The sequence below is a fragment of the Vombatus ursinus genome, unplaced genomic scaffold (assembly GCF_900497805.2).
Source record: "Vombatus ursinus unplaced genomic scaffold, bare-nosed wombat genome assembly UNPS02014786.1, whole genome shotgun sequence".
NCBI lineage: Eukaryota > Metazoa > Chordata > Mammalia > Diprotodontia > Vombatidae > Vombatus > Vombatus ursinus.
In genome coordinates, this window is record NW_020954564.1 from 31,760,703 (window position 1) to 31,787,987 (window position 27,285).

The 27,285-nt window shown below is 40.8% G+C and overlaps 1 protein-coding gene across 1 annotated transcript in view; it reads right to left on the bottom strand.

The window, feature by feature from the left end:
* Nucleotides 1–11,751, bottom strand: part of DNMT3B (DNA methyltransferase 3 beta) — a 68,506-nt gene extending 56,755 nt beyond the window's left edge. The window contains exon 1 of the mRNA XM_027867889.1: nt 11,502–11,751. The gene's annotated coding sequence lies outside the window, so the exon portion shown is untranslated. The remainder of the gene's footprint in view (nt 1–11,501) is intronic.
* Between the last annotated feature and the right edge of the window lie 15,534 nt (nt 11,752–27,285).

Here is a 27,285-nt window from a genome sequence, read left to right on the forward strand (position 1 = left end):
AATTAAGTACACCAAAAAATTTATAGAATTGGCAAGGCTGAATGGTCATGGGATAGAAAGTGGATTAAGGAAGCCCCAAAACTTAATGTAAATATAAAATTTATTTCTTTTCACATTTTTAAGAGCTAGACAGGTGCTTAGAACATAATTCAGAGGGAAAAGAGAACATCTTATCTAACTCCATTTTTACAAATGAGGAACCTGAGGCACATAGAAGGGAAGTAATTTGCCCGAAACACGTAGGCTAGAACTGGAACCTGGGCTTCTGTATGATCTAGTAGATCAAGTATTGCACTTTGAAGTTAGAAGACATTGGTTAGAATTTCCTTAACCCACAGGTCACTTTAATCCAGTGCTTTAATTTTCTCATCTACAAAGTCAGGGGATTATATTCAATGGGCTCTAAGGTCCCTCAGCTTCTCATCTAAGATGATATGAAAAATTGGCTGGAATACAAAAGAGTCCACCATCACAAGACAGGTTATCAGAGACACTTCTGAATGCAGGCCTTCCTGATACACTGGAGTAAAGACTTGTAAAACTTAAAAAACGGTGACTGGCATATAGTAGGCACTTCATAAAAGTTTGCTTCCTCTCCCACACCCATATCACTTTGAACCATGCTTCAGTTGCCTTCTCCCTCTGCCCCTGTGACCTTCTCTCCAAATGGTCAATTTTTCCCAGAACCTTCATTTTGGGAAAGGACTCAAATCAGCCATTCTTCCATCATGGCCCAACACAGGTATCATCTTCCATCCCCCTCCAGCTTGTATTTCTATCTTCAGCACTTCACATTGTGCCTGCCAGCATAGTGAGCAGTTAGGCTAGCCAGGCCTGAAGTCAGGAAGACTCATATTCCCGAGTTCAAATCTGTCCTCACTGACTGGCTGTGTGACCCCAGGCAAGTTACTTAACCCTGTTTGCCTCAGTTTCTTTATCTGTAAAAATGACCTGGAGAAGGAAATGACAAACCACTCCCGTATCTCTGCCAAGAAAACACCAAATGGGGTCACAAAGAAGCAAACACAAAAAAACAGTGAACTGAATTAATCTACCATACCATGGCTAAGTAAGCTTAAGATCTTAAATCCCCAGATTCCAAGTCATACAGGGTTTTCCTACTAAATTATCCCACTTACTCCCTCCAGATAATGGATGGGTCACATCTAAACCCTTCTTTAAATATTTACAAAGCCCACAATGATACCTGAACCAAAGCCTACACACATATCATAAAGGCAGAGGGCACCATTACCTGACACACAGACTTTCCCTTCTGCCCTTTGACCTGGGAAATGGTTAAATCCTGCCGGTAAAATAAAAAGATGATTAAAGGTCAGTAGCCAGTTGTTAATTTAGCTGTTTCAAGCACTGTCACATTGATGACTTTGAGCACTTCCCTTTTCTGCAACTCAGTATTATTTGCAAAACTGGGATGAACTAGGATGATTCAAGGTCCTTTTCCCAATTCTGATCACTTATACCCTTCCTCAAATTTTCAGCAGCTTTCTGTACCCTAAGTGTTAGGGTTCAGCACAGTCGACACATTCAACTAGAAAACTCAAAGGATGGCACTGCACACCTCTTAACCTGAACAGTAAGTATAGAGCAGAGCTATTACACACTGTGGATCTAGTATATTTGTGCACTACAGATGAACCCCAAAACAATAATTAACAATAAACCTACTCCCTCCCTTATTTCAATCAATCCTCCAACCTTAAGGTTGATTAATTTGCAAATCCATATGCCAGCCCAGTTAGGGTCAGCTTATTAGTATAAGGTAAAGGGGACTAAGCCCACCCCCACCTGCAACTCTAGACCTGGTGGAACTTTCCTTCCAGTGGAAAGACAGGCCTTAATCCTTTCCATTCTCTTTTCTACTAGTCTCACTGACTTCTAACCCTTCTCATCCTTGAGGCTAGTTTCTCCCTTTCATACCTCCCCAATACCTTGAATAACTCTTTGAGATCCACTAACCAATACGTAGAAGGAAATACTAACAAAACCTCTTGTCTCTAATGTATGGTATTCTTTGTTGGGTTGTTTGTTTTTGTTGTTGTAGTAGTTGTTTTGGAGAAAAAGCACAATTCAAGATGAAAAGGACTTCAAATTCACTACAGTATCTATAAAGGAGGAGGGGGCTAGCTAGGTGGAAAGACAAGCCCCAGGACATTTGAGCTCCCAGAAGAATGAATGAAAAAGCAATGGGAATGTGGAGGATGAAAAAACAAAAAGTACTTGCCCTCAAGGGGCTTACATTCAAATGGGGAAAACAATTCAAGAAGGGACTGATGACTGGGGGGGGGTTGGTTTTCAAAGTCTGGGTGGGGGATGGTGAAAGGAAGCTCTTAATGGAGAAAAGGCAAAGAAAAAATGAGGGGGTCTAGTCTGCTTACAGGCAGAGCACAAGTTAGTGGGTAGTGCTCGTAATACAGTTATTCCTTCTACATCAATGGGGGTTACGGGTACAACACCTCTCAATCTGTAAAATCCCCATAAAATGTTACTCCTCTCCTTGCACCAGAGAATTAGTCTGAATTTTTTCTTTTTTCTTTCATGGAGTTTTTACAGTTCCTTATTGGCTACCCTGTCCCTTGCGGCTTTAAAACTTGGGGCTCGGTTCTCTTCTTGGTTGATATATCTTCTCTGAGGCATTTTTTTTTCTCCTCAACATAGGGGAGTTTTGCCAGCATTGAATATCTGTTCTGGTTTGTAATCTTTCTCTTCAATAAGTTTCTTCAGGATTTCAGGAGACTCCCTAACTGCATCTTGATCCAAAGACACTACCTCTCTTGTTACTTTCACATTGCATAGGCTAAACCTTTTTTTTAAAATTTTCAAACCAGCCTTTGCTGGCCTGAAAATCCATAGGGATAGACCATTCACCTTCATTTTCCTTTAGAACATCATATAAGAACTTAGCCTTTTCTTATATGATGCCACAGTCTCTACCAGAATGCCCTTTTTAAAACAATTCTGCACCCAAAAGAATGCTGCACCTTCTATGAGAGAGAGACGTGGCTCTCTAGGTTTCTGCAAATGCTTTGCAATTGTCGGTGTAGCTGGAGAAACTGCTTCAAGGATTTCCTTCTCTTTTTTCTTGAATATGCCTTATGGTTGACTCATTAACGTCATAATGGCGGCCAACCTCAGCAGCTGTTTTGCCTGAATGAAGCATATCTAACAATTCTACTTTTTCCTTCAGGTTCATCACTTTCCTCCGTTTCCTGAGAGCACTTTCCAAACCACTAGGAATATACACTTGTGACCCATGATTTTAGTAGCATTTACAGAGTTTAAATGACACAAGAAACGAGTTAAGATGCAAAGGTCACTTTGAGATCACCTTGATATCATGTGAGATTGCTATAAACAATCCCCAAACCAATGCTGGCTTTCGTGCTCTTTTCGAAAATTTAACTTGTTACTTAACTTTAAAAAAGAAATTGTGAAGAAAAAAGAAATTGTGTATATGTATGGTATTAAAAGATAAAATGTTTATATAATACTATACATATTTTTTATGCATTTCTAAGTTTCTAAACTTTTTCTGCTGGCCTTCAATTATCATCTGTGGTTTCCAAAAAATTCCCATTTAATTTCTTATGCTGACCCTCAACATACTGAAACCTTGATGGGGAAAGTAGCAATGTGGAAGGGATAACTGTAGTGCAGCAGGGAAGATGAAAGAGAAATTGGAGTAGAATGTGAAGCTGGATAGATACATGAATGAATGAAAAAATTTAAAGAGCTTACTCCAGGTACCAAACTGAACTACTAGAATGCAAATATTAAAAAAGGTGGCACAGTGGATAGAGCACCAGTTGAGAACCTGAATTCAAATCTGGCCTCAGATATTTCCTAGCTATGTGACCCTTCGCAAGTCATTTTACTCCAATTACCTTAAAAAAAAGAAAAAAGACCAAAAAAAAGAAGAATCCTTACCCTCAAGGAGCTAGGTTCAAAGAGGGAAGGAGAAATGGTCTTCCTATGTAAAGGACATGGAAACACATGTCAACAAAGGTGGGAGGATTCATTTGAGTTCATGTAATTCCTTACGTTGCATTTTAGAGAGGAAATAGGCTCAGATAGTCAAAGAGGGAGATTTGTCCAAGGTTAAATTGACTTAGCTGTCCAAGGTTAAATTGACTTAGCATCAAAGTCAGGAAAAGAGAGCACTAATTTGGATGTCAGTAAAACTGGCTTTTTTTTTTTTTTTTTTTTTTTGCTAGGCAATGGGGTTAAGTGACTTGCCCAGTCACACAGCTAGTTAAGTGTTATGTGTCCGAGGCTGGATTTGAACTCAGGTTCTCCTGAATCCAGGGCCGGCATTCTATCCACTGCGCCACTTAGCTGCCCCTTAGAACTGGTTTTTAAATGATTGGTACAGTTAAAATGGCTCTCCATCTGGAGAGGCAAAGGACTTGGGATCAAAACCAGGGTTTTCCATTTACCACTGGTATGACCTTGGGCAAGTAAGTCCCTTTCTCTTGTCCAAGTCCATTTCCTTGTCAGTCTATGAACATTTATTAAATGCCTACTATGTGCCAAGCACTGAAAAAGGAAGTTGGATTAGATGACTTCTAAAGTCCCTTCCTGAGCAGCTAGATGGCGATGTGGATATGGTGGATACGGCCAGCCAAGAAGACTCATCTTTCAGTGCCAAGAAGATCGAAGTTAGGCTCATGCAGACTCAGACATGACTGAAACAGCTGAACAAAAAAGTCCCTTCCAGGCTTAGATTTATGATCAAATACCTCTACCCTAAAAGTAATTCTACCAATACCTTTAACATGATAAGAGGCCTGCCCCTGCCACTTGTGAGCCTACACCCTATTTTCACTAGGTCCAGAAGCTTTCCATAGATATTCTCTCTTCATCTGGAAAATGGCCAAGAAATGCAAGTGGCCTTACATGCCATTATCTCCAAAATTTCTTCTCTGAGGCCTGTGATGATCTTTCCCAGTAACATTACCAGGAGAAAAAAAAAAAGATCCAAGCCAGTCCACATTTTTATGGCACTTTACACCACAGAACTTGAGTTAGATTTAGTGTTATCTACTGCAAACTGCCCCTTCCCCCCCCCCCAGCACTGCCCTTTGTTTTACAGATGAAGTCCCAACCCAAGGAGATGGGCTGACTTGCACACATAGGCTGAATTCTGAACCATGGCCCTGTGACTTCAAAGCCAGTGTTCTTTCAACTGTATTTAGCCAAGAACATTCCTCACAAGCCTTGGGGGATGCATATGGTACAAGCATTATCCCTGCCACTTTACAGATGAGGACACCTGAGGTTTGGAGAGGACAAACCACTTTTATCATCCCAAAGTCACTCAGCCAGTAAGGATAAGAGTTATTAAAGTCAAGATTTGAAATCCAGGCCTTCTGCCTCTATTATTTTTGAAAGCACAAAGAGTTAGGTGGCAGGTACTACATTCAGAGGAACTGGGTTTACACACCCTAACTCAGTCACTATGGCCTTGGGCTTAATCTTTCTTGACCTCAATTTCTCTGCCTATAAATATAAAATTGGAGGAAGGGACAGTTTAATTTTTAAAATGCTTTCTATCTCTACAATCAGAACCTATGAACACTAATGTCCCTCACCATACAGAAGAAACCAGGGCTTAATAAAGACAGGAGTAGATGGGGAAGTTGGGAAGCAGGTCTCTTGTAAATCAAGGAAGAAAAAATAATGTTATCTATGTTTTAATGTATTTTTATTTTGTTAATTTTTTCCCAATTACATTTTAATCTGATTCAAGTGCTGGTTAGAGTACAGGTGTGTTTAACACCTCTGAATCATTTTTTTAAATGGAGTGTGCTAACCACCCCTCTCCCTTAGGAAAGGGAATGGCAGCAAGAGCGCCAGTTCTCTACTGGTCCATTCTGATGAGTTTTAAAAAATCCCTAAATATTATCTATTTTGATCATACAACCAGTGCAGAAATCATATTCTCAGAGTTCCAAAAAGGTAACCATCTCCACTCCATTTCACCCAGGTCACTCGCTACCTTAAGACAGTCTATTTCATTAAGTTCTCCCCAAAAACTGAAATGTTCCTGCCTCTCTGTCTAATACCATCACACCCCTTCCCAGTTCTCTCATGTAGGGCAAACTCAGAGCTTAATCCCTTTTCCACATGTCAGTTATTGCAAGACAGCTTCAAAGGTCTTCAAAGGCTAGAAAAAAAAAAAAGACCAACTGAAAGTTGTTTAAAAGGGTACAATACTTGAAAGGCCAAATGTTAAGCCATCAGCAACTACGTGTGAATTGAGGGGATGGAGGAGAGAATGGACACAGAGAGGATCAAACCTGCCCAGACAGACAGGGGACATGGCTAAAACCAAGAAAAATTTCCTGGTTGGTAGCACATGACCTCCCCAGGGCCTAGAAGTGAAAAATATTACTTGACACTGGGGAGCTATCAAGTTGGTTCTTTTGGTGAGCTACAAACCTTTCTGGTTCTAGATTTCTGCCCAAGCTGTCCTTCACCTCCATATTCCTGCCCAAAGTTGGAAAATTAAAAAGAGAGTCAGCTACTCTGGGAAATCAATGCAATAAAATCAGAACCATTACATTCACTTATTTCTCTAGGCCTTGAAAATTTACAAATCACTTTCTTACCTTGGTAAGGTAGTTTGCAGGAGGATGAGCCATCCAGTCAAACTGAATTTAGAGATGAGGATACCGAGGCCTAGAGAGTCAGTGATTTGTCCAAAGCGGCAGATTAAAAAAATTAGTAGAGCTGATTCCACAACCAGCCCCTATCCACACTGTACCATGCTCCCATCCTCATTTCATGACTGAGAAAACCTGAGGCTCTGAGTAGTTATGACATGCCAGACAAAACTGGGATTGGAGCTTCAGTTTGCTAATTCCATATCCACAGATGCTCTCTTATTAACTGCATATTAATGGCTATGTATACCGCCTACTTTATAGGGCTGTTTTTATAAACTTTAAAGCACTATAAAAATGAGACTTAAAAATGATGAGTCTCTGACTATAATGTACCCAAATAGAACAAAATAATCAAATCTGAATACTCCAAGTTATAATGACCAACGTTAGCTACAAAGAAGAGATATGAGATGATGCAATCTCCTCCTATTTTCAATTTGCTGTAGAACTTTTTTTTTTCTTTATAAAGGATGACTCTTCAGAAGAAGGATGGGGTAAAGGGAAAAACATCAATTTTTTAAGTCTATCACCTCTTCCTACTTTCAATCCAGGATCCTCTAGACAGCTTTCTCCTGGGTTCCTCACTTACCCCTTTAGCATCAGTGACCCTGATATTATGTGGACAGTCAGTCACTAGGAATTAAAGGTAAGCCCAAAACATTTGTAAACAACTTAGTCTGACTTAGGGGCAGCTAGAAGGCACAGTGTGCTGGGTCTGAAGTAAGGAAGATTCATCTTACTGAGTTTAAATCTGGCCTCAAACACTTAGTAGCTGCGTAACCCTGGGCAGGTCACTTAACCCTGTTTGCCTCAGTTTCCTCAATTGTAAAATGAGCCAGAGAAGGAAATGGCAAACCACTCTAGTATCTTTGCCAGGAAAACTCCAAAGGGGATCCTGAAGAGTCACACATGACTGAAAATGACTAAACAACAACAAGAAGTCTGACTTCATTCTGTGGGTAGAGGAAACAGACCCACAAAAAGGAAAGTGACTGGCTCCCAGTCAAGACCCTCCATTCATTCTTTCTCCAGAAGAGTGAAAGAACTTCTGTCATCTTCAAACACTTTATTAATAAGCACTCAAGTGCAGCGATTTATGGGTACCCTAGGTGTTAGAGATACAAAGATGAAAGTGCCTAAGCTGGGTGTATTGTAGCACATTCCCCATTACCAGATCTAGTGAGACTGGGAATAAGGATAGGAACCTAAGAATCATACCTAGGAATTGGGCTTCCCGTCTAGCACCTAACCATTATAGACATCATTTTCTTGGCTGCTAAGCCCCACAATACAGGCTGGGGGTCCAACTTTTCCTTTTTCTTTTTTTTTCTATTTTTTTGGCCTTGGACCTAGGCATTTCACTCACTTGTCTGGGTGGGCTTCAGTTTCCTTAATTGTAAAATGGGACTAAGATCACCACCCTCCTTGTCTAGAATTCCAGGGCTACAAGAAAAAGGTGACTGGAATTAATATTGTTATTCTGCTCTGGCCACCTAGCAAGGAACGACTCACTCAGATTCTATGTAACAATTCGTCCTCTTCAGATCATGCTTCCCTTCTCCTTCCCTTCCCTTCTCTCTATCCTGTTGGCCCTTCTCCCTACAGCTTTTCCTTTTGAAGTTCCTTATTAACTTTTTTTTCCTGAACTGTTTTGTTACAAGGCATGGCTCTTTGAAAGTGGGAATCAAGAAAGATGCAGTAGAAAGGAAATGTAAGTGACGTAAAAAAGATACCAATAAAAATTCATTATTAAAAAAATGGTGCTTTTGTCAGGGAGCAGCTCAGCTCTGCTTTTATTCTTCTTTCCCTAAGATGCAGGGGCCTCCCCAGCCTTCGAGGGAGAGAGTGACAGGAACCAGCACTAACAGCATGACTCAACCAAGTCACTTCCATTGCTACAAATTTCCTAATCTGTAAAATGGGAATGACCATCCTTAGGACTACCTACTTTGTGGACCAGGTGTGAGGAAAACTCTATGGTCATTTGGATCCTTTTAGCCCAGCCTTTAAAATTTCACATTCTCAAGTACCTTCTAGTTCCAAGTCCTAAGGCTATAGTACAAAGGTGGGGGTGGGGGGAAGGTCTAAGCCTCTCCAGGGGTCCTGGGCCCTGTCACTGCAGCTTCTATACCAGCCCTGGCCTGCAGCCCACAGCCCAGACCCTGGGGGGAGGGGTTGAGATTAACAAGAGCCAACTCAGACAAAAATAAAGGTGAGCCCGGAGCAAAGGGGGAGGAGGTGAGATACAAAAGAATCCCAAGGTGAGACAAGGAGGGAGAAATTTTCAAACTTCAAGAGAGGAGGAGTTAGAAGAGAAAGAGGTCTGCTTAGAAGCCATTCCCTGGATATTTTCTATTGTTAGAGGCAAAGGGAATATTAACTAGACCCCCTCCTGGCCTTCCCCAGCACAAGGCCAGGCTGTGCTAATTGGGAAAGACAGGGGTCTCAGTGGGTCATGGGGTAGAGGGCAATCCAGTCCCTACTCTCCACCCCCTCAATTCCCCCAGCCCTGGAAGAACTGAGCCTGCCAGACTTGATGTCTCTTCCTCTACCCTTTTTATTTTCCCCCAACCCACCACTCCTGTAGTTCTTGATTCTCTTCCCTCACCTAGCAGTATGCTGGAGCAGGCTGGGTGGTGACAACTTTATGAGTCAAAATTTTTTTCTTAATGGATGTTCTCTCCCTCCAGGAATAATTCCTATTCCACTTGCCTTCCCAAATTAAAAAGGTAACAAATTTAAGATCTTGGGAGCTAGAAGTGGAAGGAGACAGCCATCTTCTGGCCAAGTCCTTCATTCTCAAAAGAGAATTGAGGCCCAGAGCTTAAGTGACTGACTTACCATGGTCACCCTAGTAAGGAGCAGAGCTAGTATTGAAACCCAGGCCCTCCTGGCTCAAAAAGCAGTTCCTTTCACTACATTATCTACCTAACTCTGGCAGTTTCCAGTTGACCAAGTCAGGATTCCACTCCAAACAGGCTCCTTGGGAACCGGAACCTCTCCCCACAACACACCTGCTGCTTCAACTCTAAGTTAAGATTGGATACCCACTAGCCCCCCAAATTGCCTCCATTCCCCATCCAAAAGGGCACTGCTCAAACTTCTTCCAGCCTCTCCTCAAAAACTTTCCCCAAGCAACAAGCACAAACAAGGAGTGATCCTGTCTTCCCCGACTGCCTAAGGGAAGCACTACAGTGGAAAGTGGCCCTGGTGCCAAACACCTGAGGTGGGGTCCAGCAACTCATTCCACCTCTATGTCTCATTTTCCTCATCTCCAAATGGGGACAAATGATCCTAGTATTATTGCCTAGCTCAAAGGACTGTGAGGAATCCATTCTATAAATTTTAAAAAGTGCTATAGAAATAAAAGTTCTAATTGCCCAGCCCTTGATCATCTGCAAAATGGGGACAATGCTTGTACTCCCATGCAGTTATAAGATCAAATTCATGGACACATGTGAAAATGACCTGTAAACCCTCAAGCTCCTTATAAATGATTATTTCTATTATTGTCAGCCACTTCCACTCCTCACATCTCTGCCTTCCTTTTCCAATCTGTTTTAAGAGTTCTATCTGTTCCCCTACCCCAGAGCACATAGGCAGGACTACATTAAGAACCCAAGGAAGTATAAGTGACTTAGTTTGGGAATGTCTTTCGAGCTACAGAATTCACAAGTTGGGACTCTTAGAGGGTCTGAATGTTTAAGCCCCAGGAGCCCCACCTCCTCCCCTCCCCATCGGAGGCCCCAGGTGGGCCTAAAGGAGAAGTGAAATGGATTAGCCAATAGGAAAGACTGAGACTGGAAATAGTCCTCTATTGAATCTTGAATTCAATCTTGAATCTTCAATCTACTGAATCCAGCTTCTGTCTATTATCCAAGCCCCTTGCCGTCTTGAGCCTAAAGAAAGACCCTTTTTTCTTCCCTCCCACGATGCTCCCTGGAGCAACTTTCCCCCAAACATCTTTCCTTTTCCTGATTAACTGAGCTCCTACACCAAAAGAAGGCTGACTCTCTTCTCCCCTCTCAATACCCTATTGCCCCCTTTCTCTTCCAAGTTAATATGGGCCTCTTCTCTCAACATTGAGGTGTCCCCTCACCACCTCCCTCAATGAAATATAGTTTTTTTCATTTTCTCATTTCCCTTCCCCCACTCTAAAGGACATTATTTGTGTGGGAATGGACACCCCTCTGCAACAGGTACCCTTTGCCCCTTAGGGCAAAAGCCCTTTTTTCGAATAAGAATTTTCATTCTGTCTGTGGCAGAAAAAGCAGGCAGATATCCCCTTTTCTCTATTCTACCTTCTCGCCCCGGATGGATATGGCTCATCTTTCCCAGGGAGGGGTGGGGGGAGGGAGGCAGGGAAAGCACCCTTCTTCTTCCGTCTTTATCCCTCAGGGTTGGTAAAGCTAACACCCCACTTTTCCCCCTTTTTCTCTTGGAGGTGGAGGTGGCAAGGAAGTAGACATACCCACCTCACTTTCCCCCTCTTCTTCCTCAGCTCCTCTCTCACCAGGATGGATGCTTCTCCTTACTCTCTCTCATTACCACTTACTGGAGAGACCAATATCCCCCTCCCTCTACCCTCTAGGCGGAAACCCCGGCACCTCTGAGTGGGGTGGGGGTTGGGGGCAGGCGGATGTCCTTTATTTCCCATGGGAAGGTACCCTTCACCTCCCTCCCACCCTGAAGGGCAATTAGACTGCCCCTCAATATTTGGGTCCCAAGGAAAAAGTTAGTCCACATGCCACCAGCCCGCCCCACCCACCCTCCCACCATGCTGGGATCCAGGGAAGTTGGGGGCGTGCTCACCTGCTCCACTGGTCGGAGTGAGAATGGGAATGTGGTGCAAGGTTCGGTGCGGTTCAGTGCTGCCCGCTGGGCCGGCTGGACTGCGGAGCACTGAGCTGCGCGTGGTGTTTGCAAGATCCTCAGGCTTGACTTTTCCCGGGTCTCGAATCTCAAAGCAACGACCTCGAAGCTATATTTACTTGGCAGCAGGTTAACTCTCCAGGTGCTGGAGTCCTCCCTTCCCTTCCAACAGGAGGGCTCCGGTAAAGAAGTTCGGAGCACAGTGGGCGGTGCGCAGAGACCGAAGCCGCGAGCAGGGGGCAGCTGAAGTAGGTGGGGAGGGGGCGGAGTCCCAGGCCCTTACAAGCCCTTCCCCGCCTAGCCCCGCCCCTAGCCGAGGGAGGGGGGAGCCCCAGATGCCAACCACTCAGCATCCCAAGAATTGATGGGGCGGAGGCTGGAGGGGAAGGAGAGAGGGAAATTTGAAATAGTTCATTGAAACTTTCCCCACCCCCCAGCAAGGAAAATTCCTGCGGAAAAAATCTTCCAGTCCTGGAACAGAGGGATAGAGGACTTTCTAGAGTGTTTAGAGCTACTCTTTAGAACTCTTCAGAGTTCACAAAACCTCTTTCTCCTGGCCTAGGAAACTTTGTTGGCTCGACCGTCCAAATCCTAGAGTAGGAGCAATATGAAATCATTAGCCTGAGGCACAGAGAGGGTAACGGTTTCCAGGAAAGTCACACCGCAGGCCAGGGCAAAGAACCCCAACAAAAAAGCTTAAATGCTCAGCTCTTTTCCTTGCTACTTAGAAATTATTCCCTAACACACACACCTGGACAGGTAGAAATAGTCACCACCTGGACTCTGAATGACCATCTCTCCCAACACTTCCACAGTCTTACCTGCCAAATTCTCTTGCCCGAGGCCCTCCTGTTTTTGTCATGGATCTTAAAAGGAGGATGCCTGCATTCCCAAGTCCCAGTTAACTAGTTAACTAGTACTTGGACAAGGCAAGCCTTCTGGGACTCAGTTATTAAATGGAGATTATTATTTTAACACCTATGGAAGTAAATTGTCAGAGTGGAAAAGGGAACTTAAATCACCTATAAAAATGAGATCCAACCCCTTAATTTTACAGATGGGGAAGCTGAGAGCTTAAAAAAGGGAAGTGGCTTGCCTATGGTCATACAGCAAGTTAGCTGCAGAACAGACAAAACCAGAGCCCGGGTCCTTTTCAATAGCCTACTGCCTGTTTTACTCCCTTGTAAAGTTTTTCCTAGAACAAAATAAACATGAAATGCTTTGAAAAGCTTGATGACAAAATATGATATTCTAAAGAGGGAGTACGCTATAATTGTTAAACCTAGTACAGTACCTAGAAATGATGCAGCAGAGCATAAAAGGCCCCTGACAGGATTCTTATTCAAAGGGTCACATGGAAGAGAAACCCCACCTCTGTGGTTTCAACCACAAAGCTCTAAGGACAAAGCATGGGTCTCAGGGCTTAAGATGAAGCATGGTGTTGTTGTAAAAGTCCTGGCATGGTCATCAGAAGACCTGGGTTCTAGTCCCAGTTCTCTCACTGTTTTGCCTTGTGACCCTGAGTAAGCCACACCTCTATGGGCCTTGGTTTCTTCCTCTGTAGAAAGAAGGCCCTGGAGTATCCCGTCTCTACTGTCCCTTTCATTTCTTTATGTTTTTCACATGCTAAAGGCCCATCTTGCTATGGCCCTTCTGTGGTCTAAGATCTCTTCTATTTCTTGAGATCCACGTCTATGAAGGGTCCATGAAAAAGTGCTAATCCCTAAAAGAGTAATTATATAAATCTGCTTCAGAAAAGAGAGAGAGGGGAGCTCAGGAGAAATGGCAAATGGGAAGATAGAGAAGTGCTTTACAAATGTAACTCACTTACCCACAGGATGCCATAGCATATGATCAACTCTTCCTACTCTTTCTTGGAGAAGTAAACATCTTGGTCTCCTCCCTAGAGCTGACCCAGTGGTTAAATCTCCCCGTCTTAAAACTCCTACCTAAAAGGCCCAACTTCTTCACCCCAACTGAGACAGTAAGTTGTGAAACAAGAATTCTCCCATTTGTTAAATTGTATCACAGCCCTGGATTACCTCAAAAAGTAAAAGTGGTAACATAAACTTGTTAAATCAGCAGTCAGCACCCTCTCCTGCTCAGGCTACAGCAGAGCTAGGGGCTAATAAAGGACTGTATGAGGTATGACCTAATGGGAAGAAGAGGAAAGGGGAGAAAAACCTCTTCTACCAAACTTGTCAGTTTTGTTCATGATGAAACTAACTCCCAGACCTGACTTCCTACCCAGTTGCTTTCTAACAAGTCTCTTTCAGATTGGTTTACGAAGTTATCTTTGTGGAACAGACCACAAAGAGGGTGGGGGTGGAGGGGTTGGGTGATTAGGCTGGTCCCTTGGCACAGGAAACCTGGTCTCCCAGAATGATGACCCTTATAAGTCTTTGTCTCCGTGGTCTATGTGGTAGTAGACAAAGGTCATGTCTCAAACAGCCAGAGTGGATATTAAAAGTTATCTAGTCCAACATCATTTTGTAGGTGGAAAAATTGAAACAGAGAGGGGAAGTGGGTTGCCCAGGATCATATATACATAAGATGAAAACTCTCCCCAAGCTGTGAAATGGTCCAGACATTCTAGAAAGCAATTTGGAACCATGCCTAAAAAGCTATTAAACTGCATATACTCTTTGACTTGTGATACTGCTACTGGAGTACATCCCAAAGAGATCAAAGAAAGAGGAAAAGGGTCTATGTGTACAAAAATATTTATAGCAGCTCTTTTTGGTTGCAAAGAATTGGCAACTGAGGTGATGCCCATCAATTAGTGAATGGTTGAGCAAGTTATAGTTTATGAATATGACAGAATACTATTGTGCTGAAAGAAATGATGAAGGGGAAGATTTCAGAAAAACCTGGGAAGATTTAGAAGAACTGATGCTAAGTGAAGTGAGTAGAATCAGGAGAACAATTTATACAATAATAGCAATATTGTAAAGATGATCAACTTTGAAAGACTAGTAACTCTAATCAACACAATCACCAAGGATAATTCCAAAGGACTCCCAATGAAACATGCTATCCACCATGCTATCTAGACAGAGAGCTAATGGAGCAAGAGTGCAGACTGAAGCATATTTTCCTCTTTTTTCTTTTATTTTTTTTGGGGGGGGGAGAAACATGGTTAATATGGAAATTTTGTTTTCAATGACTATACTGTACATATTTGTAAAGGATTTTGTTTTTCTTGCCTTCTTAATGAAGGCAAGGAGAAGAGGAGGAAGAGAGTTTTAAAAACTGAAAATAATATTTGCTTAATTTTTTAAAAATCTCAAACAAAAAAGAAAAACTATCCACAGCTAACCTGGCTCCCATAGTGTTGGAGGCAGGAGGGGTGGGGAGTGAGGGAGATAGAGAAAAGGAGTTCTTTGTAAATTGTTTTGCAACAGAGAAGAGATCTTCCTTGCTCCTACCTGGGGGCTCAGGGATGCTGGAAACACTTATGAGTTACTACTTAGAAAGTCACTTCATCTTCTAAAACCACCTGTTCAAATCAGAAACTGAATTATTATTATAATAGCTTTAGAGACCTGGATTCATTAACTTATTCCCACTTTCTTGTGAATGGAAAGATGAGGAAGTGGGGATAAGGGAGGAAGAGAAAAAGGAGATAAGGCCTGGAAAGGCAATAGGAACTAGGATGTAGGGAAAGAGTAAGAGTAGAGATAGGGGGTGGAAAATGAAGTCTAGTCTAGTTTATTTGGTATCCCCAGTGGCCTATTTAAATTTTATACACAGAGAAGATGATCAATAACTCTTTATAGGACAAATGCAACAATAAACTTGGCTACTTTTTCAGTTGGTTCCATCTTCCCAAAGGTCCAGTAAATGAACTATTAATCTGTCCTCAAAAAGGCAGATCCACCAACCCCTTACCCTCTGTTCCAAATCTGCAACTGCTAGCAGCTCAGAATACAAAAATAACTGATTTCCTTCCATGCTTACTGAGGACTATCAGTTAGCCTTAGTTATCACTGTCCTTGGCCTCTTGCTAAGGTAGTCCTTTGCTCCCATAGAGACACAGAGTAGTATCTCCCAAACTCTAAACCCAAGATCTATAAATCTAAAAAAAAAAAAAAAAAAAAAAAGGATGAAATCTGCCTATTAAGGCTCATGGTCCCAAGAAACAGGACACAAACTTTTAGAGGGTATAGGTCCTAAAAAGAAAAGTGAACCTCCAGAAGAGTCAGGAAGCGAGGGATTTCTCAGCCACACTATGAAATCATTTGTAATTCATAGAGCCACAGAATGTTAGAACTAGACAAGACCTTAGCTCATTTTACAGGAGAAGAAACTAAGACCCAGAGGGGAAGCAACTTACCCAAGGAGAACCTTGCATTTACTGACATAACGTACATTTTTTTCAAGACCTACATAGAATTTCAAGACCCTACATAGTAGGGTACCACTATGCACATATATTCACAAAGATGCATGCCCTCCAATTCCCTCTTATGCGTTAAATAACAGAATTTCATTGCTCGACCTTGTCCCTTTGCTTTCTGCCCCCACCCCTCCTCTCTCTTTTTCTCCCTCCTCTTCTCTTCTCTTCCTTCCTCTTTCAAAAATGGAACAGAGACTATATGAAACATTTGCTTTGTACTAAAAATGACATAGAAAGACTTTGCAAGCAATCGGAAGAAATGGTGGGAAAGGTAGGTCATGTTTCAGGCCTGCCTACTTTGACAAGGGCTGCATTCACACACATACCACAATCCATCTTTCCCCACTAAGAAGATTTTTGTTTTCCACTCAGAGAAAAAAAGCTTAACAAGGAAAGAGGGTACAAAATCAATTCATAACAGGATCTAGTCACCAAATCAGCTGAAGAATCCAATCAAGTTGGCCATGATCATCCTAGTGCATCCCTCTTCACAAAGCAGGGAGACCAAATGACTTTTTAGCATCCAGCTTCTGCAGAACTTTCTTGAAATGTATCCTCAGATCTCAGGCCCACCCCTGCCCCAGAAAGAGAAGGAGGCACTCACTCAGATTAAATAAAAGAAGGCTACCTCTTACTACTTTCCCAGAGGAGGAAGAAGTGTACTACCTCAGCCTGGTATAATGCCCCTGTGTGCTTCATCATGACAACCCAACAATGAGAGGTTTCCCTCTTCACAGAGAGGCAACCTGCTATGTCTAGCACAAAGTAGATATCAGCTAAGATAGTCAGGAATATCGTTGTTCAAATTCCACTTCAGATACCTAATCTAAACATTTCATTTCACTTCTCTAAACCTCAGTTTTCTCATCTATAAAATGGGGATAGCAGAATCTGAAGTACCTACCTCACAGGGTAATTGTAGGGTTCAAATGAAGTAGTGTATATAAAATACCTTGTCAACTTGAATGTGCTACATAAATATCAACTATTATCATAATTTCTCATAATTATGCAGGGAAGTAGGTAGCAGAATGGATTGTTCTTATTTTACAACTGCGGAAACTAATTTCAGAGAAATAAAGTACATTACCTATAGTCACACAGCTAACAAGTGTTGGAGCTGGGCCCATCTTCTGACTTCCAAGTCTAGGGTCCTTTAGCTGAAAAAACTGAAACAAAACACAGGTAGAGAACTTCCCCAAAGGCAAACCCCAAATGCCTGGGAATAAAATCTGAGTCACTAACCTCAATAATCATATAAGAGCTGAAAAGAAACTTAAGATAATCTTGTCCAAATTCCTTTATTTTATAGGCAAAGATTGTGACCTTCTTGAGGGCAGGGACTATTTTTACCCTTTTGGGGGCAGCTAGTAGATGAAGCACAGTATATAGAGTGCTGGGCCCGGAGTCAGGAAGACCTGAATTCAAACCCTGTTTGCCTCACTTTCCTCATTGGTAAAATGAGCTGGAGAAGGAAATGGCAAACCATTCCAGCATTGTTGCCAAGAATACCCCAAATGTGGTCATGAAGAATCAAAGATTCAGAGATGATTGCAACAACTGAACAACAATATCTGGATACAGTGCCTAGCATAGTGCCTGGTACACAGTGGGTGCTAGCTAAATGTTAGTTATTGTATTGTTACATCATATCATATTGTATTATATACTTGTTGACTTGACAACAAGTTAAAGACAGAACTAAGTCTAGAAATAAATGACTGACTCCTGAGCCAGGGCTCCTGTTTTTATACCACAAGGCTTTAATCTCTTCATCCATAAATTGAGGAAGATGGATCAGATGGCCTGCAGGATCCCTTATGACTCTAAAATCATAAAATCATAAAATCCTATCTTACCCGAGAACTCATCTCATTTCCCACCCCCACCCCCCATAAGACCCACCTCCCTTTTGGAGCCAATCTCCAAGGAGCAGGTGTTTGGTCCAGGTTTCCCCAGGTATGACAGAGATTCCAAAGAGGAATCTCTTTGAGGAGTTAGAAGGTCTTTTTCACTAATCAAACATCTAACTTACAGACATTTGTAGCAGAACCCAAGACTGAGTGGAGCCAAAGCACCTCCCTATCCCTACCTATCCTCTCCATTTCACCATCTGTCTTGACCAGAGTTGCATAGTTGGCATGGGAAGAGAACCATTCTCTTTCATGCCCCTTTCCTCCACACCCTGGATATAAAAAGGGGATTGTTGTTGTTCAGTCCTGTCTGATTCTTCATGATGCCATTTCCTTCTCTAGCTCATTTTACAGATGAGGAAACTGAGGCAAACAGAGTTAAGTGATTTGCCCAGAGTCACACAATGATTAAGTGTCTGAGGCCAGATTGGAACTCAGGTCTTCCTGACTCCAGTCCTGACCCACACTATCTACTGCACCCCCAACTGTCTCATAAAATGGATACCTGACTCATAATCTTCATCTCCTCATTCAATCTCATCATTTTTTTAGTGGTGAAGAGAAGAGAGCCCCAGGATTTCTAGAGACCAGGGTTCAAATCTTCAACACTTACTAGCTATGTAAACCTGAATGGGCTCAGAGCCTCAGCTTCTTCTGGGGATATAATAATACTTGCATTCCCCACCTCTTAAGGCTATTTTGGAAAAAAAAATACTGCTTTGGAAACCTTAAGGCACTATAGAAATGAGTTGCTATGCTCATTATAATTATTATTTATTTGTATCCATGCCAGAAACCTGAGGCAGTGAGGTATGTAGAAACAGCACTGGGTCCAGAGTCATTCCTGCCCTGCCCTTCTTTCTCTTAGGGCCTCAGCTGCCTCCTCTGTAAAATCAGGCAGCTGGACTCAAAGATCTCTAGTGTCCCTTCCATTCCCACCATTCTGTAGTCTAAGGTTTCTTCCTGCTCTGAAATTCTATGTTCTAAGTTTCCTACTTGTTCTGATTTTTCTGTATTCTAACTCTATTCCAGCCAGAATATTCTTTGTTTCTAATTTATGATTTTGTTTAGGGTTAGGGCCATCCCTACTAGTAGCTATTAGTCTGGGGCATAGGGTGTTGGCCTTGGGATCAGGGCCTTATCTTCCCTGAGGCAGGAACCTTTCTCTCAGGGTTTTGTAAACCCCAGAGTACTGAGAAGTTGATAACTATAATGGAAGGATTGTCAGGGTCCAAATGGGAGAAGTTACTGAGTTATTCTGATTTACAACCAAGACTGAAAATGAGAATTGGGTGGATAAAATTCCAAAGATCCCAGGCTCTCTTCCCTCCTAACATCTAATCATAGAATTCCCTAGCTGGAAGGAACCTTAGATCTAAAGGCCTTTCAGAAGCCTGCAACCTTCTCGTGGCTGGATAGGAAGAAGAGTTGGAGTTAAATACCCATCCTGCTACTTTGTAGAGAAAGACCAAAGAAACTGGGAGAGCATTGTAGTGTTCTAGAAAGAGTACTGAACTAGGGAGTCAGGAAATGGGAAACAATTCTCTTTTACCTTCCTTTGTGTCCTCAGCACTTAGCACAAGCACCTGGTACATAGCAGGTACTTAAGAAATATTTATTGACTAACTCACTCTTCTTAGCTTAGAGGAATGATTTATTGTACTCCTATTTTATTCCAATCAGTATTATTTAGTTTAGTGTGATTCCATGGGAGAATGATTATTAGTGATAGGCTTATCTATTAACATATTAGTCACTCTAGTCAAATAATATTAATATATAAGAATTACATATATTAATATATATTTTACATATACTTAGGGATAATTAGATAGGATAGAGTCTTTCTTATAAAAGGTCTCAAACTGTAAATAACAAGCTATAAGTTCACTGTTCAATAACCTGTTATAAAAGTTCCGGGGTTCACTTGCCTAACCACAAGAATGCTGACTAGGGGACCTCCACCCTCTTTTGCTTAATGCCATGACCATGCCCAGGGAGGGTGAGATGTCTTGATGTGATATGGAAAAGTCCCCCAATTTATTTTTGCACCTCCTAACCACCTTTCTTGCCCAACATGAAGAGGGGCCCATCTTACGACTACTTAGTCATCAGAGATGACCTCTGCCTTGTCCATCCTGTAACCACCCATGCTGATGTATCATCTCTGGCCCTCCTGGAGGGTAGGCATCAGGTCTATCAACCAATGAGATTCTGTATCTTCTGTGTGTCTGGGCATCAAGCCCTATAAAAGAAGAGCCCTGGGAACATGAGGTCTACTTCATTAGAGGTTATGGACCCCTTAATGAAGTGCTATTGGCTCTTGGCTCTACCTCAGTTTCTTTTATTGTAGACTAGACAATTTTGGCCCCATGCTGGGCTCCTCATGGTTCTATTGCTAACCTATAGTGGTAATCTTGGGCCATTCCCTTTCCTTTTACTCTGCCTCAGGTTCCTTTCTCTGTCAAATGATCTTCAGGTCCTTTTTTTTTTTCCTCTTCAAGTCTTTTATACCACTAAATTCAAGTAGCAAGGAGACTTGGGTTTAAATCCCAGCTTCCACTTTCTTGTACTATGACTTTGGGCAAGCTTCTTCCTCCTCTGTAACATAAGAGGCTCAGACTAGATGTTCCCTAAGGTCTCTCCTACTTCTTAATTCTACGGTCCTGTAAAGGATGGTTGAAGGCACTTAACTTCAACATAAACACCAGAGCCCAAGGCTCATATCTAGGCCTTGAAATTCTCTCGTACACACACAGACCTTTTTGTTTGGGAGCAAAACAAACACCTCCAGACATCCCCCCACCCACCTACCCCTGGCAATGCAATTTTGGATTACATGGAGATCACTAGAGAGACTGGGAGGCAGCAGACCTGTGGCTGGCCTGTCTTGAAGACATTTCCATTTAATCCACAGGTCCTAGGGTCACCTGACTGGCATGTCACAGGCAGGAGCCCACACATGATGGAAACCAGAATGTATCCATAGCATCCACAAAGCTTTCTGTAGCACCAGAACTTAGGGTAGGAACCCTATACCAGGGGTGGTGAACCTGCTCCCTCAAGGTCACATATAGCCCTATAGGTCCTCAAGTGTGGCCCTTTGACTGAATCCAAACTTCACAGAACAAATCTCTTTAATAAAAAGATCTTTAAAACTCAGTCAAAAGGCTGCACCCAAGGACTTAGAAGATTGGCCTTGAAGCTGCAGGTTCCCCACCCCTGCCCTATACTATACTTTACTTCAAATGTGTCCTTAAAATGCTTTCAGCTGATGGAACAATAACTACTCAGCTCAACACTCTCTAAGTATGCACTGTGTGCTCAGGAATATATAAACATTAAACTAGCATCCATCAAGCATGAGGCACTGCCTAAATACTGGAGATTGGAAAGGCAAAAACAAAACAATCCCTGCAGGGGGGTATGGGGGAGGGGAGATACAATATGTATACAATTCAATCAACCATTTAGTAAGCTCCTACTAAGTGTCATCAGAGTACTAAGGATTCCAAGCAACCTTGGAGGGGAATGAACAAACAGCTGGGAGTTGGGGGAAAATGGAGGGAGAAGACCAGAAAAAGCTTTGTGAAATAAGTCAATACAAAGTGTGTGTGGGTATATATACATCACACACAAAGTCACTTTGAAGATGTAGAAAGCACTAGCAACATGTAGAATAGATTCCATGACTTCAAAGAGCTTACTTAGAAGTCTAGCTTGAGAGGCAGCTTATTAGAGTAGATCTGGAGTCAAAAGACCTGGGGTTACATCCCAAGTCTACCTCTTACTAACTATATGATGTTGATGGAGCAATTTCACATTTCTGAGCTTTAGTTTCCTCTTCTGAAAAAAAAAAAAAGGGAGGGAGTGTTGCCTAAATTATCTGGAAGACACCTTCCTTCTCTGATATTTTATGTTCTGTGATCTTCTGCTAATTGGGGCAAAAGGGCAAGGATAAACACACAGGAAATAATTGAAGAATAATATGTCAGTATATAATTATGAAACCACTTAATAATATAAGGGAAAATATAATTATGAAGCATTAAATTATGTGGTACAAGCTGAGTTACAGGATTTCAGGAAAGGGACATCATTGAAGGCTGGAGTACTCAAAGGGAAGTAGACTTGAGATAGTCTCCAGATCTTTTAAATTTATAGCAAAAAGAGCAAAGGGATTCTTTCAGAAATTCCTAGACCTGGAGTCAAAAGATTTGAGTTCAAATCCCAGCTCTGCCACTTGCTTGCTAACTGAACTTCAGCAAGTAATATTCCTTCTCTAAGGTTCTACCTGCCCACCTATAAAAGAGAGGATTGAACTTACTTCAAGACCCTTTGACCTAGCAATACCACTGCTAGGGCTGTATCCCAAAGAGATCATAAAAATGGGAAAAGGGCCCACATGTACAAAAATATTTATAGCAGTTCTTTTTGTGGTGGCAAAGAATTGGAAATTGGGGGGGTGCCTATCAATTAGGGAATGACTGAACAAGTTGTGGTATATGAATGTAATGGAATACTATTGTGCTATAAGAAATGATGAGCATGTAGACATCAAAAAAAAAAAACTGGAAAGACTTACATGAACTGATACAGAGTAAATGAGCAAAACCAGGAGAACATTGTACATAGTAACAGCCACATTATGGGATGACTGACTTTGATAGACTTGGCTCTTCACAACAATGTAAAAATCTAAGACAACTCCAAAAGACTCACAATGGAAATTGCTATCCACAGCCAGAGAAAGAAATATGAAGTCTGAATGCAGATGGAAGCATACTATTTGCTCCTCTTTTCCTTTGTTGTTTTGTTTTATTGCTTCATTCTCATGGTTCCTCCCATTAGTTTTAATTGTTCTTTACATCATGACTAATGGGAAAATATGCTCAACATAAATATATATGTAGAGCCTATATCAGATTGTACACCATATTGGAGGGGATAAGTGGGAGAGAGAGAAAATTTAAAACTCAAAATCTCATGGAAGTGAATGTTGAAAACTAAAAATTAATTAATTAATTATTAAAAAAAAAAAAACAACCAAAAACAAGAAGAAAAAGAAGAAGCACTTAAGGGGTCTTGAGTGGAAAAAGTTTAAGAAGCCCTGCTTTAGGGGAAATTTAAACTTAACAATGGATAGCATTCTCTCTCCCTTTTTCACCTGTAAAAAAAAAAGGTTAAAAGAAGGGGTTGAAGTTTTGAGATCAACAGATCTTTTTTAAAACATATTTTTATTGATGTCTTTAGTTTTTACATCACCTAGATCCTGCATCTTTTTCCTACCCCCTCTCAGAGAGCCATCCTGTATAATAGAGGAAATTTTTTTAAAAGTAAAAGAAAAGGAGGGAAAAAAAGAAAAAATTCAGCAAAATTGATCAACACATCTAAAAAATCTGATATATGCAATCTTCCACACCCACAGAACCACACCACCCCTGCAAAGGAATGGGGAGAGGTATCTTCTCATATCTCTTCTTTGTGGTCAAGCTTGTTTTGGTAATTTTACAACATTTAATCTTGATTCTTTTGTGGACGTTGTTCTTTCTATTTACTTTGTTGTAGTCATTATATATATATATACATATTGTTTTCTTGGCTCTGCTTACTTCACTTTTCATCAGTTCATGTCCATCTTTTTATTCATCTGTATTTATAATGTTCTTCCTTTCTTTTAGTAGCACAGGAATATTCCATTATGTTCATCAATCACAATTTGTTTAACAATTATCCAGTAAAAGGTTATCTACTTTTTACCCCCAGTTCCTTAGTACAAAAACAAACAAACAAAATAAAAGCACTGCTATAAATATTTTGATGTGTATGTAAACTTTCTTTTTTTACCAGTGACATCCTTGGAATTATAATGCCTAGTGGTGAAATCTCTCCTGTCAAAGTACATGGATATTTTAGCTACTTTATTTATATAATTACAAATTGTTTTCCAGAATGACTATACTAATTCACAGCTCCACCAGCAATGTATTAGTGTGCCTATCTTTCCATAGTCCCTCCAACATTGATCATTACCATCTTTTGCCAGCTTTGCCAATCTACTGGGTATGAGGTAAAACCTCAGGGCTGTTTTGATTTGCATTTCTCATATTATTCATGATTTGGAACACTCTTTCATATAGGAGTCTAGGACTCTTAATTTGGATAGTTTTGGTCATGGCTAAGGAATTATTCCTGAGACAATTCTGAATGGGTTTTGAAGTAACAGTCATACCACCCCACCCAAGTTGGAAGAGACTTTAGAAATTATTTAGTAAGACCTCCCTCTTTTTGTTTTTAGAGGAAGAAGAGGAGTTCTTTATTTAATTCCCATTCAGTTCTAATTAATCTTGGTTCTGAGCTTGCTATGTGACCTTCAGCAGGTCACCTCACCTTTCTATGCCTTAGTTGAAATAAGGGGGTCGGGCTAGATGTTCTCTAAGCTCCTTTCCAGCTCCAGCTCTATGATACTATAAATGAATGTGATAAAGGAAAAGGTGAGATCTACAAGTTCCAAATATGACAAACTCCCTCAGGGGCAGTCAACCTAAAGTATAAAGCATAGTCATGATTTGCAGACTTAGGCCCTAGGGAAAGCAGCATGAAATGTTGCCTCAAATCAACCTTTGTCATGAATGATGTTTTTAAAAATTGCAATAAATAATTAAGACATATTTAATTTAGCTGAGCTAGAGGGGCAACTAGTTACTCCAGTAGCTTTCAGATGCCCTGAATCTGGTAACTTCTTGTTTTTATTCATACTAATTAGGTGCTAAATCCAGTTGCTAATTTTTGTACTCAATAAATTTTGGCGCCCTGGGGAAAATTTTCAGTTACCTGAGCCCTAGTTCCGGTTCCAATAGAAAGAGTATTGGATTGGAGATGGGGAGACCTGCATTTGAATACTAAATCTGCAACTTGCCACATGAATTCCCTGGGGCACATCATCTTCCCTTGTCTGTGCCTTCATCCTCCTTTATTAAATGAAGAGGTGATACTAGTTCTATCATTCTGTATTCTTCATTATAAGACCATTCCCAGTGAGCTCTGGCATTCTAAGAATCTAAGGATGGTGATCTAAGAATTCTCCCAATTTGTACCCTATGCTCTAAATCTCCCTCTAGCTCTGCCATACTCAGCGAGATCTTGCCTAGCTGCGTAGCTCTATTTTTCTATCTAGGTCAAGTTTCCTACTTTTTTTTGAGTGGAATGGACCTCTTGGGCAGAATGTTGAATGAAACCTAAGGTCCCTTTCTCAGAATAATGTTTTTAAATGCATAAAATAAAATGCATAGAATAAAAAGAAAAAAAGCAATTATACTGAAATAAGTTTTATATATATATATATATATATATATATATATATACATATTTAAAGCTCAATCACCCCAGATTAAGTGAGAACTCCTGATTTAGAGGTGAGATCAGGAAAGAGAGGATATCAGTCAATGAAAGTGCAGAAGAAAGAATTCCTATACTTCAATATGGATGAGATAAACTAGGAAGCCTCCCTTTCTAGTAGTAAACCAACCTACCTAGAGATCTAAGAGATAGGTAGCAGATGGGATTAAAATGTCTTCCAGATAGAGTCTAGAACCAGTCATCTGCATTTAAAGTAATCAGTGAATATAATCTGAAATTTTGTGATTAGAAAGTCTATTTGAAATTAAGGGGAAGACATAGTAATGACCTTGGCAGAAGTTTAAAAAAGAAAAAAAGGCAGATCTTAGGAGGAAGGATTTGTCAGTATATCTCCTATACTATTTAACCTGAGTCCAGCCTATTTGACAATATCTGATCTGTTTGGCAGGTATGGCAATTGACTATGAATTGATGTGATTCCATTTTTAGCTAATCGATCGAAACTTACCCATCCAAATAATTGTAGTCCTCTTCAGAACTTTTCTGTTGGGGGTGGAGGTATGATGGTGTAATCAGTTACAATTAGGCTACCACTTCTCATAACAAATTTGGACTCTTAAATAAGAAACATGGAATGTTAGAGCCAGGAGAAATCTTAGAATACAGGATTTTAGATCTGGGATAGACCTTTCAGAACATAGAACATTAGAACTGGAAGATTCTTTAGAACGAAGAAAGGGACCACATTTCAAGCAGATTAAAAATTCAGGAAAGGTTAAAAGTTGGATGGCAAAGGGAAACAAAATTTTTCTATGAGGCCTAGTGAAGGAACTGGGAATATTTGATCTGGAGAAAAGAAAACAAGATTTGGGATAGTTAGCTATCTTCAAGTATTTGAAGGGCTATCTGTAGAATATGAATTAGACTTGTCCTGACTGACCCTAAAGGGCAAAACTAGGAGCTATGGGTAGAAGTTATAAAAAGGCAGATTTAGGCTTGGTATAACTAAAAATTTCTACACAATCTGAGGAATTTAAAAGAAGAATGGCCTATAGTTGGGAGGTAGTGGGTTTTTCCTCATTTAGGTCTTCCTATACAGGATGGATAGCCACTTATCAGGCTTGTCTTAGAGGGGATTATTTTTTTTTTTAATAGTATTTTGTTTTTTCCAATTACATGTAAACACAATTTTAAACATTCATTTTTTTAAATTTTGATTTCAAAATTTTTCTTTCCCTCTCTTCCCTCCCTGCTTCCTAAAATGGTAAGCAATTTGATATAGGTTTTATATGTACAATCATGCAAAACATATTTGCATATTGTGAAAGAAGAAACAGAACAAAAGGAAAAAAAAACACAAAAAAAAGGAAAGAAAGTGAAAATAGTATGCTTAGATCTACATTCAGACTCCACCAGTTCTTTCTCTGGATGTGGATAGCATTTTCCATTAGAGGAGATTCTTAATCAAGGGCAGTTGGGGCTAACTGGCCTCTGAGATTCCTTCAATTCTGAGATCCTGCGATTTGGATCCGGAAAGGACCTTAGAACAATAGAACGTTATCTCTAGAAGGAACCTTGATTAGAACACCGAAGTCACTTTGGAATGTTAAGGCTAGAGTGGGCTCTGAGACCATACAAATCAAGGCTGGAAGGGACTTTATAGCAGAGTGTCAAAGCTGGAAGGAAGATGATGACTTAAAGTACAGAGGAAGACATTTTGAGCATAACATTAAGAACCTGCAGAATATTCTTTTGAATGGCAGTCATTAAGGGAGGCAGATCCAGCTCTATTGAAGATTGATTTGGTTTTGAATAATAAGTAAAAACCTCCAACACATGCGCTTGACATTTTATTCTGGTTTGGGACTAATTTTAAAGTTTTATGATTAGACAATTTATTATAAACTGAATGTTAAACAGCAATATACTTAACTAAGCTTGCTTGATAACGATTTTCATTTCGATCAATTCTTTCTGATGCATGAAATATTATAACTTTTCAGGTATATTATGACTTTTCAGATAGTATAACTTTTCTGTCTTCATCAGTATT